The following is an 18,519-nucleotide window of genomic DNA, read 5'->3' on the forward strand; positions in this document are numbered from 1 at the left end:
TGCTGCTTACGAGCTGTGAGACTTTGGGCGAGTCCCTTAACCTCTCTGGGCTTCAGTTTCTTTCTGTAAAACGAAGGGATTGAGATATGACCTTCTAAGGCCCTTGTCAGTTCTGGAACTTCAGTCCTTCTGCAGAGTTGATGATCCGGAGGAGCACTGTACTAGGAGTCAAGGAAGTTGAATTCTGCTCCACGCTTTGCCTTAGTCTCGTACCCAGCTCTTAATGTACCAGCGGGAAGATGCGTGAAGGCTGTGAAGCGTTGTGCACTGTAACACATCACAGTTTCGGCCCTCAGTCTCCTTATCTGTAAAGTGGGGGTGTTGCTAGGAAAGAAAAATAGAACCCAGCCGGGAACTCAAAGCTTTCCCGTGGCTCTATATAAAGCGCTGGCGTTTCCGGGACGGCTGGCGGCATCTGGCCGCCCCAATGGCCCCAAGATACGGTAATCCTAAACAATACTCGGGGTCATTGTTTACAACTATAAAACACATTCTGTCCTCGGCTCCATCCCCAAGGACGCGCGTGGAGAGGCGAGGCTGGCTGAGCTCCTCGCACCTCCCTCGCTGCCTGCAGCGCAGCGTCCGCAACTCCGCGGGTCGGGGCGAGAAGTGGGAGGCAGATGGATGCGCGCACCTAGCGCGGGGCTTGGCGTTTTTGCCATCTCTCTCTCTCTCTTTTTAATCCTGCGTCCTGCCTGCCTGGGATGTGTTTACGCTCCTCTCCCAGCAGGACTGAGTAAATGCAGTCCTTTGACGCAAAACCGTTCAGCCCTTTCCCCAGCGGCAGCGGCAAAACCCAGAAAACTGGGGGTGGGGACAGTGTGGGGGGAGCGCAGGAGAAGAAATCGTGACACTTTCTGACTCGCCCCTCCGTCGCCTCCCGCACCGCACGGTCCTCGGCCGCCCTGGCGAGCTCCTAGGTGGGGCTGCAAAGTCAGGCGCGGTCCGGGCGTCCAGCGCCCTCCTGGGAGCAGCCGCGTGTCCAAGCGGCGCTCACAGACGCACTTTTAGTTTTTCTTTGAGCGGCAGCGGCTACCCGGCCCTCCCCCACCCTGCGCTTGAAAATCCGAGTGCTTCTGGGTCTCTCCCACACAGTCCTTCCAGTAATTCGGGGGGAAAGAAGGAGGGGGAAAGAGAGCCTATGCTTCCTCCGTGGCCTCCGCCGTCCCAGGCGCGTCCAGGCCGGGGCAGGCGCCGCCAGGAGCGCGCGGGCGGGCGAGCGCGCCCTCGCGTGCCCCCGCCCTGCCTGCTCCCCAGCCTTTTCCTTTCTTGTGGGTTCCCGTAAAGCCCAGCAGCCCCGAGACGTCTGCAGAGCATCACGGAATCTGTGCTGATGTAAGTCGCTAGCCTCCCTTTGGTGCGCCCCGGCCTGCCTCGAAGCGCTTTGATCCCGGCCTTCCCGGCTCCAGAATTTGCGCTGGCTCCCTCTGCCCGCCGGGAGGCCCGCGATCTGCAGCCGGCCTTCACCTCTCAGTCCCTGAGCGCCAGGCACAGAGCAGCGCCCTGATGCTGAGGGACCGACCAACTGGTGCAGCTGGTGCCTCCGACTAACTGAATGCCAAACCGAGAATTTAGCCTTCAAACCCAGTTCATGACCCCCTTTCTGGGGAATCATTCCAGGATCACCCAGTGACAAAAGATTCTCTGACTCTCTGCAATAAGATACTAAGAAGAATAGGGGCCAATCTTTATTGAACACTTACCAGGCAGAATACTTTAAGGGATTGTCTCATGCAATCCTCCCAACAAAAGTTTGAGGTGGGTATTATTCCCTGGTTGCAGATCAAGAAAATGAGATGAAGTAACTTGCCCAGGAGAATTAGTTAGAGGGTTAGTGACCCAGCTGGAAGTGCGGCTGATCCTCTATGACACCAGGCTCCTCCTCTCACACAGGACATGCATGACCTGCCTCCTACTGGAATGTCTTTGTTTCTCTCTTACTGGTCCCCAGAAAGCATGGACTTCATCTTGTGCGTGACTCTGTCTACACTTAGAGGTGCTCCTTAATTCTCCGCCCACCACTATCACTCAGGTTAAGGAAAGGTCATGTCAAGTGCCAGAAGAAATCATAAAATGAGATGGGGAGGAAAAGGTAACTTGGGCTGCCTTCTCATTGCCTCTTCAGGTCTGGGGACCTCCCTGCACTAAAGTGAGGTGTTTCCTCCTCTGTCCCTCCCAGTCTGATGTCTGACTCCTGACCAAAATGACTGCCTGGCTGGACTGTACTGGCCCTCCTGTCTGAGTGCTGGACAGTTCATGAAGCCCTTTCACATACATGGTCTCGTTTCTCCTCATACAACATCCCTTCCAGGGATGTGACAACAATCAGGGTCACTCTGGATTGGCAAAGAGGAGGCTGAGGAACAGAGTGGCAAGGCAACCTCCTCAAGATTTCCCAACCAGAGTCTGAACGCAAACCCTTCTCACCCGGCTTTACATTCAGTGCTCGCCTGTTACCTGTGCTCCCAGCCTTGTCAGGTCAGAAGCAAAGTCCATGACTTAATGATAAATGGTCCTCTATCCACCATGCCTGAGTGAATCTGCCATCTTTTCTCTATTGTAAACCATACATTTTGAACATTTCTGAAAGTCAGGTGCAAGCTATAATCAGTGACTAACCTGGAAGCATTTCTGTTTGTCCCAAGATCTCTGGATCAGTCAGGAGTCCATCAGGAAACAGACTTCAGCCCAGATGGTTCAAAGGAAGAGGCTTTAATAGAACATTTCCATAAAGAGGTGTGAGCAGGGCGAAGAGAGTGACATGAGATCTTGTTGCATCCCAGGCCTAGTAACAGGTGGTGGAAACTATTGACCACCCCCAGGGTTGAAAAGGGAAGAAAACAGAGTTATTAAGAGCCTTGTACACACTGGGACCATGGAAGAAGGCCATCCAGCAGGATAAAGAGAAGCACCCCTGCCAGAGAGAGCCCTGAAGAGGATGGCGACAAGATCCCAAGCCCATCTCTCCCACCCCTGTCAGCCTCCCAGGGTACAGAGAAGGGCAAGGAAGGGTGAACAGTAGATCTGGTTGGGGTGGGGAAGACACATTCAGCAAGTAAGGAAAAACCAGCACAGATGCTGTTAAAGCCAGATGTATCTTCTCACGGGTGGCATTTCAGGATGGGGGGACATACGGTCCATCAGTGACTCTCACATCTCACCCCAAGTCTGGGTAAACATCAGAATAACCCACACAGCTTTTCAAGCTGCACCTCCCCTCCCTTTAAACCTCAGGGATACACTCAGCCACTAATCCCAAGGGAATGTGTTGTATCCCTCAGGTGTGGGGGCAGAAAGAAAGGCTGGGAACCATGGATCAAAAGAGATCAGCATCTGGAAGAAAGAGCAGGGTGAATAAGCAGTTTGACTCCTCCCTGTGGTCTTACACAACTCCTTTACATTCCAAGAGGGGCCCACCCAGCTGAAGTATTCTGAGACGTGACACGTGCCCTTACCCACCATGAGTTCCATTTCACGTATGGGATGCATACCAAGGAGGAGATGTGAAAGCAAGGGAGTCCAAAAACTATTGCTCTAGAGGCCATCCTAACATTAATAAAACAGAATATTCTGCATCTGGGTGGTGGTTACATCTGCATACATGTGACAGACTCATCAAGCTCTGCCCTCAGCTTAGGGCCCTCTACTGTAGGTTACCTCCAATTTAAAGAACACAAACAACAGCAAATCCATTTGATTGACTTAGACCACATTTAGCATTATACTGAAGTTTGTGCAAGACTTCTCAGAAAGCATATGCAAATGAGGTCTTTCTGGTCCCAGCTCAGCTCGTGGCCCCTGAGAGACTCTGAGTAGTGACTGCCTTAGAAGACTAAGGCAGGAAGAAGGTACTTCCCCAGTTGTGTGTGTGTGTGTGTGCTTGTGTGTGTGTGTGTTTAAGCAGGATACATTCCAGAGATAAGGTGACCAGTGCGATTATTCAGAAATATCTTTATGAGTCAGAACAGAAGTGACCCCTGGTAGGAATGTTTGTTGGGTCTGGAGAGGAAGAACAGGACAGTTTCCTTTGCTTCCTCTTCTGGGTCCAAGATCTGCACAGGGAGAGGAGCTCAGATTGGGCTTTGAGTTGAGCAACAGCGGTCCAAGGCTGGCCCTGCTGTGGCTGGCTGTGTGACCTGGACCAAGTCCCCTGACATCTCCAGGCCTCTGCTTCCTCATCTGCCACCAAGAGGCTGGACTGAACGCAAGGCCTGTCACAGGGCAAGGGATACAGAGAAGCCCTAAAGGGGGAGACACTTTCCCCACCACTCCTCCATCCAAGACGAGTCTCCTGCCAGGCATCTTCAAGTCTCACACAGAAACACCTCTCCTCTCTTTCCTGAGGACCACAGAAACCCAGCGGGCTCTTCAGACTCCAGCACGAGCTTTCCCCCTCCTGCTCCACCCCAGGCCAGAGGCTCCAGGCAGGTTCCCTCCACTTCTAATGTGGTCAGAGTCCAAGACCTGCCGGGCTCTCATAGCTGTCCATCAGCCTGCCCCCAGGATTTGCTGAGCACTTCCTGAGGAAGGAGGAGTAGGAGAAGCCTGGAACCTAGATGGACCCTGCCCCCAGGCAGCTCACAATCTAGCTGAGAAAAATAGAGAGTAACACACACAATAATTTGGGCAGGAAGCAACAACAATAGTGACACCTATAAAAACCTTTTATAGGGCTTCCCCGTACCAGACAGTGTTTTAATTGTCATATATATTAACTGAGTTAATATTCACAACAACTCTATGAGTTAGTTACAATTATACCCATTCAACAGATGAGGAAAACTGAAGTCAAGAGAGGTAAACTCTCTCAAGATTCCAGAGCAAAAGAGAAACAGAGTTGGGATTTGAACATGAGCATTCAGGCCTGTCTAGCCATAGCTATGGTTTTTTCAGTAGTCATGTATGAATGTGAGAGTTGGACTATAAAGAAAGCTGAGCACCACAGAATTGATGTTTTTGAACTGTGGTATTGGAGAAGACTCTTGAGAGTCCTTTGGATAGCACGGGACTAGATCCAACCAGTCAATCCTAAAGAAAATCCATCCTGAATATTCATTGGAAGGACTGATGTTGAAGCTGAAACTCCAAAACTTTGGCTACCTGATGCAAAGAACTGACTCATTGGAAAAGACCCTGATTCTGGGAAATATTGAAGGTAGGAGGAGAAGGGGATGACAGAGGATGACATGGTTGGATAGCATCACCGACTCTATGGACATAAGTTTGAGTAAGTTCTGGGAGTTGGTGATGGACAGGGAAGCCTGGTGTGCTACAGTCCATGGGGTTGCAAACAGCTGGACATGACTGAGTGACTTAACTGAACTGACTTAGGCCCCAGACTCTTGTTATGGGAGGGGTTAATGAATCTTCCCCTAGCTCGAAATGGAATCATGACAAATCATCTCTGCCTACCTGGGTATGCAATAGCTAGGACCTGTGTTATTGGCCTATTTTCCAAACAGAGAAACTGAGGTTCAGGAAAGGTAAGCCATGGGCTCAAGGCCACACCTACCGTGCAGGCAGACCACAGTGTACCCAGGTCTTCAGACTCCCATGTGCCTGGCCTTTGCTTTTCTCCTCCACACACAGGGCCACAGGGGATACAAAAGGAGCTCATAGAACAACCAAGAGCAGGAGACCTCATTGCTTGTTGCAGGTCTCCTTCCAGTGCTCATGAATCTCTGTTGGGTGGCAGCCTAGCACCCACTTCCCTTTCTAGTAGGAGCACCCTGATTTTCCTTTGGGAGAACCTCCACTTCCCCATTGATCCTGACCCTTGGGCTCCAGGGATGGACACAAGGACACATGATGCAGTCCTAATCAAACAGAACAACCCATTTCCCTTGCCTCAGTTACCGACCAGTTCAGGGTTGTGTTCATGACACAAGACTTGCTTCTAAGAGGCAGACCTGAGGCTTTGGCTGAAACCTTTGGGAAAGACGTCCTCTCTTTTCAACAGAGAACAACAGGTTTCTGATGACTCTGTTGCACCTCCTGGACACTGGCAAGCTTAGAATGGTTGCTCCTAGACTTTCCATTTTACAAGAGATTCCCTTTTCTGTTGAAGTCAATTTGAGTTGAGTATCTGTCAGTTTCCATGGTGCTGGAAAAGACTTTTGAGAGTCCCTCAGACAGTAAGGAGATCATACCAGTCAAACATAAAGGAAATCAATCCTGAATATTCATCGGAAGGACTGATGCTGAAGCTGACGCTCCAATACTTTGGCCACCTGATGCGAAGAACTGACTCATTAGAAAAGACCCTGATGCTGGGAAAGATTGAAGACAGGAGGAGAAGGGGATGACAGAGGATGAGATGGTTAAATGGCATCACCAACTCAATGAATGTGAGTTTGAGATAGTGAAGGACAGGGAATCCTGGGGTGCTTCAGTCCACAGGATCGCAAAGAGTCAGACATGACTCAGCAACTGAACAACAACAAATCTGTCAGTTTCAAGTAAAAGAGTCCACCAGTGAGCACCTAAAGAGCACCTACTGTTAGCTCTTACTGTTTCTAGACATTTCAGAAATAAGCAATGTCAGGTAAGGAAGTGGCTGTCTTCAAAGTATCTGAAATCTGGTGAGGCATGAGAAAGATTCTCAAACAACTTTAAAACAAGTCAGAGCACAATGAACACCACAAGGCAACCACCAGGATTCTCTGGCTGATGCAGAGGGCGAGAACATATCAGGTGGAGCACCTTGGAAAAGGCTTTCTGAAGGCAGTGGCACTGACATTGGCCTCAAGAGTCTGATGAGATGCTTACAGGTGAAGGTGGGGGAGGTTGCAGAGTAGACAGTGTTAGGAAAAGCCCAAGTTCAGGGAAGTATGCATATGCAGGGTCAAGAATCAAGTGATGGGGTTGACTGAGACCAGGGGAACATTCCAAAATTTATAGCATGGGGAGTTGGTGAGGAGAGAATTATTTTGAGCGATTTCCAAATATCTGAAGGCATTCCCTGTGGGAAAAAAGCTAGGTCTATTTGGTATGTCTCCAAAGGATGAGGCTAGGGCCAAGGGTGGATGCTGGTATTGGGAGAGGCAGAGTTGACCTTAGCCTAAGGAAGGCAGCCCTACCAGTCAATATCATGAGAAGTTTGGGGAAGATGTTCAAAAAGAGGCCAGACTCTGATGAGTGTTATAAGGGGATTCAGAAAGCAGAAGGGAGTCTGAATTAGCTGACCGTCACCATTCTGTGAATACTGAGCCAGACTTGGAAATCTGGCTCATGCTGGAGGGATTTGGATTTCATTTCAAAGGCAGTGCTAATATTTTGCAACTTGAAGAGGGAGGAAAGGAAGCAGGCACAGTGATAGGGTCAGAGATATATCTGTATCTGTGACTTTCTTTTGTAAACACACAGTTTGGGAAATTTTAGTATGGATGGGATCAGAGGTGATGCCCAGAAATCTTTTTTGTTGTTAGATGGGATAATGGTATTCATTCACATAAGATAATAGCCATATTTTCTAGATGCATGCTGAAGAACATAGGGATCAAACAACATAATGTTTGCATCTTGATTTAGAATATTTAAGCAAGAAAAGATGTATTTTTTCCCATACACATACATGTGTATGTGTGGATAAACACAATTGTATGTATATGTGTGTGTGTGTATACTAGACACATATACAAAATTAGCAAATAAAATGTTGAACAAAAGATATCAGATAGAAAGTGATACTGATTGTGTTGTTCTATTATATAATTTTTAAAGGCAAAATGAATTTAGAAGTCATTGCAGGTCAGGCAAACTGTAGGGGCGTGAGGGCTGAGTCCTGTTTCTTGGCTACGTTAGGCTTACAAGTGTGTTGTGTGTTCACTTTGTAAAAACTCAGTGAATCTGCACACAATTTGTGTACTTGGCTGGATGTTTTTGTTTTCTGAGTATCATTCTATTGGTGATGACAATTGAACATTATTCGTAAAACACAACTCTTGAGTAATAATGATCAAAGATCATAATTGTACAATGTGAGGCAGTATAGAACAAAATACAGTTATTGAAGGACAACTGCTCTACAATATTGTGTTGGCCTCTGTTACACATCAACACGAATCAACCATGGTATACACATGTCCCCTCCCTCTGGATGTATGTTTCATACATCCATGAATTTACCCTAAAATGCTAACCCTACATATATGTGCATGCACACACGGGCATATAAGTGGGACAGAGACCAGAACTGTGACATACACGTGAGAGGGAGAGCGGTCTGAAGCACACACCACTCCTCCACTGATAATTTCTTAGAAGACACGGTGTGAACTGTGGCCTTAAGCCTGAGTTTTACAAACAAGTTTGAATGCTCCCCTCAGGGAGAAGTGTTGTTTGTGTTTGCATTACTCAGAGACACACATCATGGCTGCAGCCAGAAGACAAAAATCTAGCGTTAAGCCAGTCACCATGGTAGAGGGTGGGAGGGAGTGAGAAGAGCCCAGACTGGAGACCCAGAGGAGAGAAGTGGGGGGACCACAGAGGGCAAGGGCCTGGGAGAGCCACATCCGTGTTCAATGCTCAAGTCCCCAACACTCCAGTCGTCCAGGGTATGCTCACCTGGGGAGGGCAGCCATGTACAGTTTCAAGGGTACCCCAAGAATGACACACAGAGAGGGTGCAGGCGCTACCCCTACTGAGAGCCTCATGGGTGTCAGTACACCCCACCCAGCACCCCTGTGGATCAGCTGATGTGGGCCACGGAGCACATGGGCTGCCATGGGGACCCGCACCCCTGAAGCCACGCTGAGCCCAGGGGGTGGTGGCCCTGTTCTCTGCACAGTGAGCACATCACGTGATTCCCTGCCTCAGACAAGGAAGCACTTGAGAGATAAGAGATGTTCCGGGAAGGAAGGGAGGCAGAAAGGGAGGGAGGAAGGGACACCACTGGTTTTTCTTTGGAGGCAACTGAGATATTTTCAGAAACAACCCTCAGTTTGTAGGCAAAAGACAAGGCATGCATCCTGGTTCTGCTACTCGGAGCTGCAAACCCTTGACAAGATCACATCATCTCTAGACACCAAATTCACTTGTTTGCAAAGTTGGGTGGAGAAGGCTGATTTGTGCCTAGGTAGGTGCTCAGAAGGAGCTGTGGGCTTAGATCAGAGAGGTCTGGGTTCCAATCCTCGCTCTGCTGCCTGAGAGCCAAGGGACCCAGGGCAGTTACTGAACCCCTCCAAGCCTTACTTTCCTCCCTTGTAATGTGGTGACCATCATAACACCAAGACCTCAGGGTGTGGTGAGGATCACGCACATATGCATTCATCTAAATATCCACCCACCGTCTATTTACTTATATTCTGCTTATTCCCAAAAGGATTTCTGTAGCTATGGGGAAGATTTCTTGCAGCATCAAGGGAGGGGCCTGACACCTGGTTGGGCTGAAAGCACCGCATCCCTTTCTCTGCCAAACTCATGAGGTTGGGGTGAGGCTCAAATGGGATAATGTTTCTGAAAAATGCCTTGCAAACTGGGGGGGTTCCAGACCCATGACAGCTAGAGAAAGTGGGAAAGAAAAGGATTGAGGGAAGCTGAGGCAGGAATGGACATCCGGCCTCCTGACAGGGGAAGAGTTTGGGTTCTTGGAGCCCCAAGGGGCACCAGTTAGGGGCCCATATGCTTAATTCATAAAGCAGCTCTGGGAGAAACCATGGCTACAGGGTCCTGTAAAGTCAGAGCTAGAAGGAACATGAGAGATCATGTATTACTACTCTACCCCTACCCCATTTTACAGATGAGGAAACTGAGGCTCAGAGAAGGAACTAGGCTGGGCTCAGGTCACCACCCAGGGCAGCAGAGGCAGTGCTGGGACCAGACTCATTTCCTGATGCAAAGGGTAAGGCACTGTTTCCACTGTGAACCTGGCATGTTTCCCCTCACTCTGGCCTGGGGTGCCTGGAAGTAGGTCTGTAGGAACCTCATGTTGTGGGATGAATTCTGGTAGCTGAAGGCAGGAAGGTTTGCTCCCTCCCCTAGGAAGTACACCTGGAGCCCCACCCAGGATGATGTGCCCAGGGGCTCCTGAGCAGTGACTGTGGCCAATGAACATAACCCACAGCCGAGAACAAACAGAGTCTCATTGTTAGGGACATCGATTGCTGCACTGGGTTGGGCATTTATTTATTATCACATCTATTTCTTTTCATTAACAGAAGGCAAACATTCCCCACCCCAGTAACTGGGAGGCTACCACCTGTACCAAGGGATGGGTGATGTCTCTTGAGGCTGGGTTGGGAGCAGAACCGACCTACTGACATGGTCCTTCCATCTGATCCAATTCAGACGAGAGTAGGAGAGACTCGGGCCAGACCTACGGGAGAACTGCCCATACCATTGGGATCCAAGGGTGCATCACTCAGTACCATCAAAAGTTGTGGGGTGGTTTGGGAGCCAGAGCTGGTCTTATTCCTCGCTTCTCCTCTCGACTTTCGGCAAGATACTAAACCTCTGTCTTGGTCTGCTCATCTGTAAAATATTAGGGGTTGCAAGGATGAAATAGTATACACGTAAAAGCAGCTAGCATAGTCCCTGATATATTGGTGCTCAGTAAGTAACCCCGGAGCTGTGTCTGAGAGCATGGTGAACCTGTATCTGCAGATGAAACCGTCAGGCCACAGGGACTCCATACAATAAGAGGTGGATCTGAGCTGGGTTGCCCCTGCTGCGGGAGGGTAATAGCCTCGCTGTAATCTCACTTGGGGCAGAGAAATAAACCTGGTAGCCTTCTTAGTCAATTGTCATCTTCGGTTTAGCTGTCATTTCGATGTTTCCATCCTTCTCTTGGGCCCAGGGTAGGAGCCCCACACCCCCTCCATCCCATCCTCAGGTTCTCTCCCCTTTCTCCTTGGGACACACCTGCAGGCTCTTCTCTTCCCCCACCAACCCTGCCATTCCCTTGGGAGGTCTAGGTTTCTTCTTGCTCTCATTTCAAAAGATCCAGCTTCTCTGGGATATTCCAGCCAAGCCCTCCCCCCAGCAAATGTAAGAGGGATTTCACTGGGACCCTCAGCAGAAAGCTTGGGAAGAGCCAGGTTCAGAGGTGCGTGCTAAATGGCTTCAGTTGTGTCTGACTCTTTGCAACGCTCTGGACTGTAGCCCGCCATGCTCCTCAGTTCATGGGATTCTCCAGGCAAGAATACTGGAGTGGGTTGCAATGCCCTCCTCTAGGGGATCTTTCTGACTCAGAGATTGAACCCACATCTCTCAGGTCTCCTGCATTGGCAGGCAAGTTCTTTACCACTAGTGCCACCTGGAAAGCCTCCAGGCTCAGAGGTAGCTTTACCTAATGAAGGAGGATTGAGTAGGTGGAGTCTGAGGCAGAAGAGAAGTCTGGACCCCAGGGATGTGAAGAGGAGGTCCTGTGAGGGCAGAACAGCAGAAATGCTCCTTCCTTCCTGGCTTCCTCCCGCAGGGCAACCCCAGCAGGCCCACGGCCCCCGGGAGGAGGCCCCCACCCACATCCTCACCCAGGCTGTCTGTGGCTTGGGGGAGGGGCTTCTCATTTTCCAGATCCTTGACTCTCAGCTTGTAATGGTCCGTGTGTCACCTCCAGCAAAATGCCTGTCAACAACTCTAGGGATGGGAACCAAAGACAGTGAACTTGAACTCAACTATTTGGTTTGACCTTAATAGACTGTGAAAGCTGAAAAGGACACCCAGGCATCACAGAGACCGATTCTCCTTGCAAAGCAGCAAAGAAGTTCTGCAGGGTGATTTAAAAAAAGATGGTAGTCAATAAAATGACTCCATTTCCAAGTAAGTTTGGAAAAGACTGAATTCAGTGGGCTTCTCTAGTCAGGGCTTCTCAGAGGCTTTTGTAGGCCAGTACAAATTATGAATATCCAGGATGCATTTTCCAAAAGCATCCCCTGGGAAGAGTGATTCAACCAGCCTCTTGCATTATGGTGAGGAAACTGAGGCACAAGATTCTAGGGAGAGAACTTTCAGTGAGTTAAGGTCTCTTGACCCCAGGGTCTGTGCTCTGTCTCTGACTCCAGGATTAAGCTGGGTCATCTTTTTTGAATTTTGTTTTTGCATTGTAATCGAGGGCATGGGGCAGTGGGAATAGAGTTTATTTATTTAGGTATATTATATATGCTCTGAAGGACAGAACCAGGGCCAGTGGGTAGAGGTTCTTGTTGAGTGGAATTTCAGCTCCACCCAAGGAAGAACTTTAAAATAATTAGACCTGTCTAGGCATGAACTGAGCCAACCCATAAGGTAGCAAGCTTCCCATCATTGGAGGGGTCCAACTCATGCTAACTGACCACCGGGTGGGGTAACAGATGGCTCCCAGAAGGTAAGTCCATGTTCCAATCCCCAGAACCTAGGAGTGTGTTATTTGGAAAAAATAGTTTATGCAGGTGTCATGAAATTAAGGATTTCAGCAGGGGAAGTCATCCTAGATTATCTGGATGGACCCTAAATCCAGTGACAAATGTCTTTATAAGAATGAAGCTGAGGGAGGTCACATACCTTGTGGAGCTGCCCATGTGAAGACTGTGGAGACAGATGTGCTAAGGCTACAAAACACCACAGCCGCCAGGGGTTGAAAGAGGTCCTGTCCACCACACCTTGAGTTTAGGCATCCGGCCTCCAGAACTGTGGGAGAGTAAATTTCTGTCATTTTAGGCCAGCTTGTTTGTGGTAATTTGTCACAGCAGCCACAGGATAAGGGGCAGAGATGTTGTCAAGGGGAGATAAGCACAGATGGGTGAGAGAGGCTTCCTTGGATGAACCTCGGGGCCTCTCCTGACCCTCTGCCCAGCGGTCATCATACCTCCAAGACACCTGTGACTCAGTGACAGAAAGCCTGTGCCAGGATTTCCCCATCTGCCCTGGGACGGGGAAGCCATCAGGGCATCAGGCCCAAGTTAGGAATAGCCAATGGGGGCCGCTTAGTGGCTGAACCCTGGCTGGTGCTCCCTATGGCCCCGGCAAACACCCCCACTTTGGTGTCTTCAGCAGAGGGTCCCTTAAATCAAAGAACCTACAGCATCTCTGCTAACTGATCAGATGACCTGTCCAGGGCGTGGGCGTGGGGGGGCGGCTTCTGTGAGAGCAGCTTCTGTGTCAATCAAGTGGGGTCTGCCCTTGGGTTCCCTGTCACACACACAGGGAAGGGGGACCAGGGCACCCCCCGAGGACAGCCTGTTCCCTTGCTGCTCCACGCAGGCACGTCCACACGCACGCAGGGGCTCTGTCGCAACCGCCTCTCTGCCCCGGAGACAAGCGATAACACGCCCGGCGGCCCGTCTCTTTGCTTCAGTCCCTGGCAGAGTAAGACCCAACCCAGGTTGCAGGGCACAGCAGGATTAATTGCCAGGTAGAGGAGGAGGCTGTGGTTTGACTGTCTGAGCAACAACCTGGGGAGAGCTGGGGACAGGAGAGAGGGGAGGCTGAAGCCTCTGCTCCCCTCAAAGCTCCTGACTTCCCCCAAAGCCTGCAGCCATGGCAAAGCCAGTGTCAGCAGCTTTGTCCTCCAGATGGGAGCCCAGTCGTTCGGGCACCTGGCTGGCTGCTCCCTGCCTTCTTAGGGAGCAGAATGAGCTTTGCACACCTGGGTGAGCCAAGCGGGGTGCTGGGCAGGAGCCCCAGCCCTGGCACACCTGTGCGTGCGGTTGGCTGGGCTCACCCAGAGCCCAGCTGGCCTTGGGTGTGGGGAGGGCTCCCACTGGCCCACCTGCAGTCTCACAGGACCCCCCAGTGTCCCCCCACCCCTGCCCCCGGCACCCTCGCGTGTCCCTAGAGCCTTAGGATCTGCTCTCAGAGGTTGGCGTCACTTCACTTCCCTGCTCCTTCTCCCACTTTCCAAATCCTCCACAGACTTACCCCCAAACACAAGAGGAAACATGGCATTCTCCCCTCTCCAGGTCAGAGAGGCTTTGTAACCGCGCCCACAGGCTCTGTAAATGTTTGCTTGCAGGCTTGTTTGGCTCAGCTGGGCCAGAATTGGGTCGAAGCCCCCCCCCCCCCCCCCGCCCCCGCCACTGCCCGTCCTCGATTGCCTTCTCCCCCTCCCATCACCACCCTAATTTCAGGCTCAACTGTGCGCGTTTAGAGCTTAATTAAACTCTTGTCTTGCTTTCAGAAGAGACATTTTCTGCCCCAGGGAGTTGCTACCGAGCTTTGTGAGGAAGGCAGGTCTGAGCAGGCTCCCAGGGGAGGACCTGCTGGTGGGAGAGACAGCATCGTCTCCTAGAACCGGCCAAGCTGTAGTGAGGGGGAGCCAGCAGGCGGGAGGCACAGAGGCCCCAGTCTTGATGGTGAGGCCACCCTCAAGCACAGGGGGGCCTCCCTGCCTCCATCGCAGCCACTGCGTGCAGCTCTTAATTATCACAGGTCACACCGTCCAGGTCACACTGTTCCCGTGCCCGCCCTGCCCCACCCGGCCCAGCTAGCAGCAGCTTCCAGTGCCTCCCGCCCACTGCTGGCCGCACCCTGGACTCACCATCTGAGATTCCTCCCTCAGAGCCAGCACCCACCCCACCCAACCACCACCCCCAAGGAGCCTCAGGAGGAGGAAAAGGGCCCTGTGAGGGGACTCTGCCATCGAGGCCCTCAACCCAGGTCAAGGCTGCCTTGCACTCGTTCCAGAAGGGACCCTGTGGTATGGAACTTGCGAGAGAAGCATGTCTCAGGGACAGACTGGGGCTAGAAGCCTGGGTCTGCTCCTTACTACCTAGGTGTCCTTGAGATGACTTCATCTTTCTGAGCCTCAGTTTCCTCATCTGTAGATTGGGAGTGCTCATAGACCTCTCCCCCAGATGGGGAGGGCAATTGAAAGAGACAACAGGGGAGAAAGCGTTTTGTTAAGTTGGATGAAAGGATGCATAAATAAATATTAGGTAGAATTTCTATCAAGATTAAGCAGGCAGTGGGCAATACCACTGCTGGAGCTTCATTCCACCCCCTTCCAGCTGCCAAATATCACTCCAAGGCTCTTCCCACCCCGCCCCCGCTTCCAACCCATTTTACTCAGTTAGAATTGTGTCCCCTGCGTGCCCTGCCCTCCATGCTCCCACCCCAGACAGAGACTCATCTCACCATCTCTATTTCTTTCCTCCAGTTTCAAAGGCCCCTCAGGCATCCCCCACTGCTGTTTTAACCAACAGGGAAGCTGAGGCAAGGATCAGGAAAACCCTTGTCCAGACCACAAGGGTTTGTGGGGGGCCAGAGCCAGGTCTCCAGACACCCTCAGTTCAGTCGCTCAGTCGTGTCTGACTCTTTGTGACCCCATGGACTGCAACACGCCAGGCTTCCCTGTCCATCACCAACCCCCGAAGCTTGCTCAAACTCGTGTCCATTGAGTCGGTGATGCCATCCAACCATCTCATCCTCTTATCCCTTTCTCCTCCTGCCCTCAATCTTTCCCCAGACACCCTGCTCGGACGTAAAGCTTCCACCGCTGTCGCACTGGAGGAATCTGCTTGCTAACGAATTCTCTGGGTTCCTGTGGGGTAATCATTAACAAACAGGATTCTGGGGAGCATGGATCCAAGTTAGGGTGTCAGGGATCATCAGAGCCAGAAGCGACCTCAGAGGTCCTCTAGGTTAACTCCCTGGGAGACCAGGGCCCCAAAGAGGGGCAGGAACTGCCCGGTCACATGCCCTGGGCTCAGACTCTCCCTAGCCTGTTTCAGAGAGGAGGGACACCCTCAGCCCTCTGTCCCAGGAAACCCGGTCCTCCCCAGAGGATCCCCCAGGCATGACATGGGGGTACACTCTAGAGGTCTGGAGGGAAGCCCACGGGCCACTGTCCCCAGGTGATCCCTGGTCAGCCTCGTGACTGTGCCATTTCCATCTTCTGAGAGCTTTCCTGTGGGATGAGAAAGAACCCAGGGGAGGAGGCTTTTCATCTGCCCCTGGGAGGACCTGGGTGCTGCCTCAGAGCACTTCAAAGCCTTTCCTGCCATGATCTCACATAGCCTTGCCGGCCAGCTGGGGTTAAGAGGGAGTCAGGGCTGGGGGACTCTGAGGACTTGGGAGGGAGGGAGAGGTTGTGGAAGAACAGGACTTGTCCAAGGTCACACCCTTGAACGAGTCACTTTTCTTCTGGGTACCTCAGTTTCTCCATCTCTAAAATGATGCCTAATTATGCTTCATGCTACCCGGATGAGTTGTGGCCCATATGAGTGACAATGAAGGCACCACAAACACGTTGTTTGGTCCAACATGGGTGAGCATAAATGGTGGCCTCTTCAACAAGCCAGTTTTCTCACCTGTGATACAGGAACGATACGGGAACACTATGCCTATCACAGGTGGGATGTAACCAGATGACACAAGGGCCTTAAACAGGGGCTTGGCACACATGGGGCACCCTATCAATGTTAATTCTCTCCCCAAATCTTTAGACCAGCTAGCAAAACCCATGCCTATGGGCCTCCTCCTATTTGCCCAAATCCTCTGAGAGTTCAGTGGTGCAGACTCCCCTTGGCAGCCACTCCAGGGCTCTGGCAGGCAGGAGGCTCTGCTGCTGCTCCATCAGCCTTACTGCCAGGTTGGGCTGGAGCCACATCATGTGATCTCTCGCGGGGGTCAGGGGCTGTGAGTTCTAGCCCTCACAGGGCTGCAGACTTATTGTGTGGCCTCAAGCCAACCTCTGGGCTTCTCTCAGTTTCCCCACCAGTAAAAATCGGGCTAATGACCATCAGCCTCCTGCACTGGGATGTAGTGAGAATTAATTAAGGTTTGTAAAAGGCTTTGAGATCCATGGATGAAAGGCCCCAGAGAAGAGCAGAGTATTATTATCCATTATTAGTACTGTTATAGTCCATCCAAAGATCTCAAAGTCTCTTACAAATGGTAATTAGTACCTTGCAGGGATATTTTGAGGGTGATTAGTCCCATTTCACATTTGGGAAAACCAAGGCACAGAGAGAAGTGAAGTCAGAGCAGGGTAGGAAAGGGAAGAGCTGGCCCAGGGTTCCTAGAATCTGGTGCCACCCTGGCTCTTACATCCTCAGCCCCCAGGGTACACTTGAGCAGCTTCCTTTGGACCAGCCAGCCAGGGCCCACAGGGTAGGTGACGTACTTCCTCACCTGTTCCTCTAATTCTTCCCTCAGGGCAGCCCATCTCCAGTCTGGCTGGGTGGCAGAAGCTGGCACTTAGGGGACTGGAGGGAGGACCATGAAAGCAGAGAGCACAACGGGACCGGGAAAGTGGAGGCGAGACCCAGGGCAGCTCACTGCTTTGGGTGCTGGGCTCAGAAGCTCCCCAAATTCCTCTTGTCACCTGAAGGGTGGGATCATATCGAGTTCCAGTAAACCAATGTGAGTCCAACCTTCCAAGCGGTCTCTCCAAGGGCATTCAAGAAGGGGAAGAAGCATGAGGCTCTATGACTGATGTGGTGGGTGGTTCTGGGCTGTCAGTCTATCAAGGACTCATTGGACTAGAGAGCCCCACACCCATCTGCCTTTTCTGGGGTAAGCCCATTTGCTTCCTGGAAACAATCAGGAGCCCCTGGTGCTTGTGACTGGCTCCCTGGTGCCCTGCTATATGGATATGGTAATTTTTTTTTTTTTTTTAAGTATCCCAGAGCTGGTAGTTTAAAGACAGGTTGCACTAGTTTGCAGAAAGAGCCATGATTCCAAGTACATGGAATAAAATCAGTGCTTTAAGTTGGCATGCTAAAGAGGTATTCCACAGCAAACCCAGCCTCAGAGCATGAAGCCCCATCAGGGCTGCACAACTCCTGGTCCTTGTCTTGCTCCTCAGCTCCACTCCCTAGGAAGCAGAGCACTGAGTGAGCGATACTGATATTCAGAGACGTGTTCTAAATGTTTAATAACAACCTTTCAAAAAAACAAAGCCAAAAAAAAAAAAAGCAAAAAGATTGACATGTAGCGTTTGCCAATTTCAGTGGTGTAAATACCATCGCTGACTTCAAGCTACTGCTGTAACATCAGTCAGCTCACTCATCTCTCAAAACCCTGACAGTTGGTTCTCTTAAGCTGGTTCAAGCCAGTTCCTTCACACTACCATACCCTGAGACCATTTCCCCAAGGAGAGAGGGAGCTTACTGGTACCATAGAGAGGGAACCGGGAGGCCCTTCTCACCCAAAGTGGTTCCTTCACTGATTCTTCTGTCACCATAAATTCCTATGAAACCTTCAATTCCAGTAGAGCTCTGACATAGATGGAGAGGAGGCGGGCTGAGGCACCTACTCCCAGGGTTGTAAGACTCTTTCCCTGGGTGTCTTCTTGAGACGTGGCAGAAGGCTGCTAAGGAAATGGGCATAAGATGGGTGGGTTTTGTGAAGGGAAGGTATTAGAAGGGGTCCAGGTGACTGTCAAAGTGAAAGGCCTCAGGATAGAGGCTCTGGCTGGGAGCCTCAAGCACAGCATTCCTAGCCTTCTCTGCCTCCAACTAACCAGTCAGGGAGCAGAACAAGCCTCTTTAAAATAACCTATAGTATTCAAAGAAATGGGAGAAGCATCCATGAAATAAGAGCAAGGTGACAGTTTAAAAGGTGACACTGGAAAATTAATGAGGAGCTTTGAAATTAATG

At 51.0% G+C, this 18,519-nt stretch overlaps 1 long non-coding RNA gene across 1 annotated transcript; it reads right to left on the minus strand.

The window, feature by feature from the left end:
- Positions 1-10,084: 10,084 nt before the first annotated feature.
- Positions 10,085-12,600, minus strand: LOC139037166 (uncharacterized). Its single transcript, XR_011490003.1, has 2 exons — positions 12,481-12,600; positions 10,085-10,470 (listed from the first exon to the last, which is right to left on the minus strand). It is a non-coding gene; the product is annotated as an uncharacterized lncRNA (long non-coding RNA).
- Between the last annotated feature and the right edge of the window lie 5,919 nt (positions 12,601-18,519).

This window comes from Odocoileus virginianus, chromosome 2 (genome assembly GCF_023699985.2).
Source record: "Odocoileus virginianus isolate 20LAN1187 ecotype Illinois chromosome 2, Ovbor_1.2, whole genome shotgun sequence".
Classification (NCBI taxonomy): Eukaryota; Metazoa; Chordata; class Mammalia; order Artiodactyla; family Cervidae; genus Odocoileus; species Odocoileus virginianus.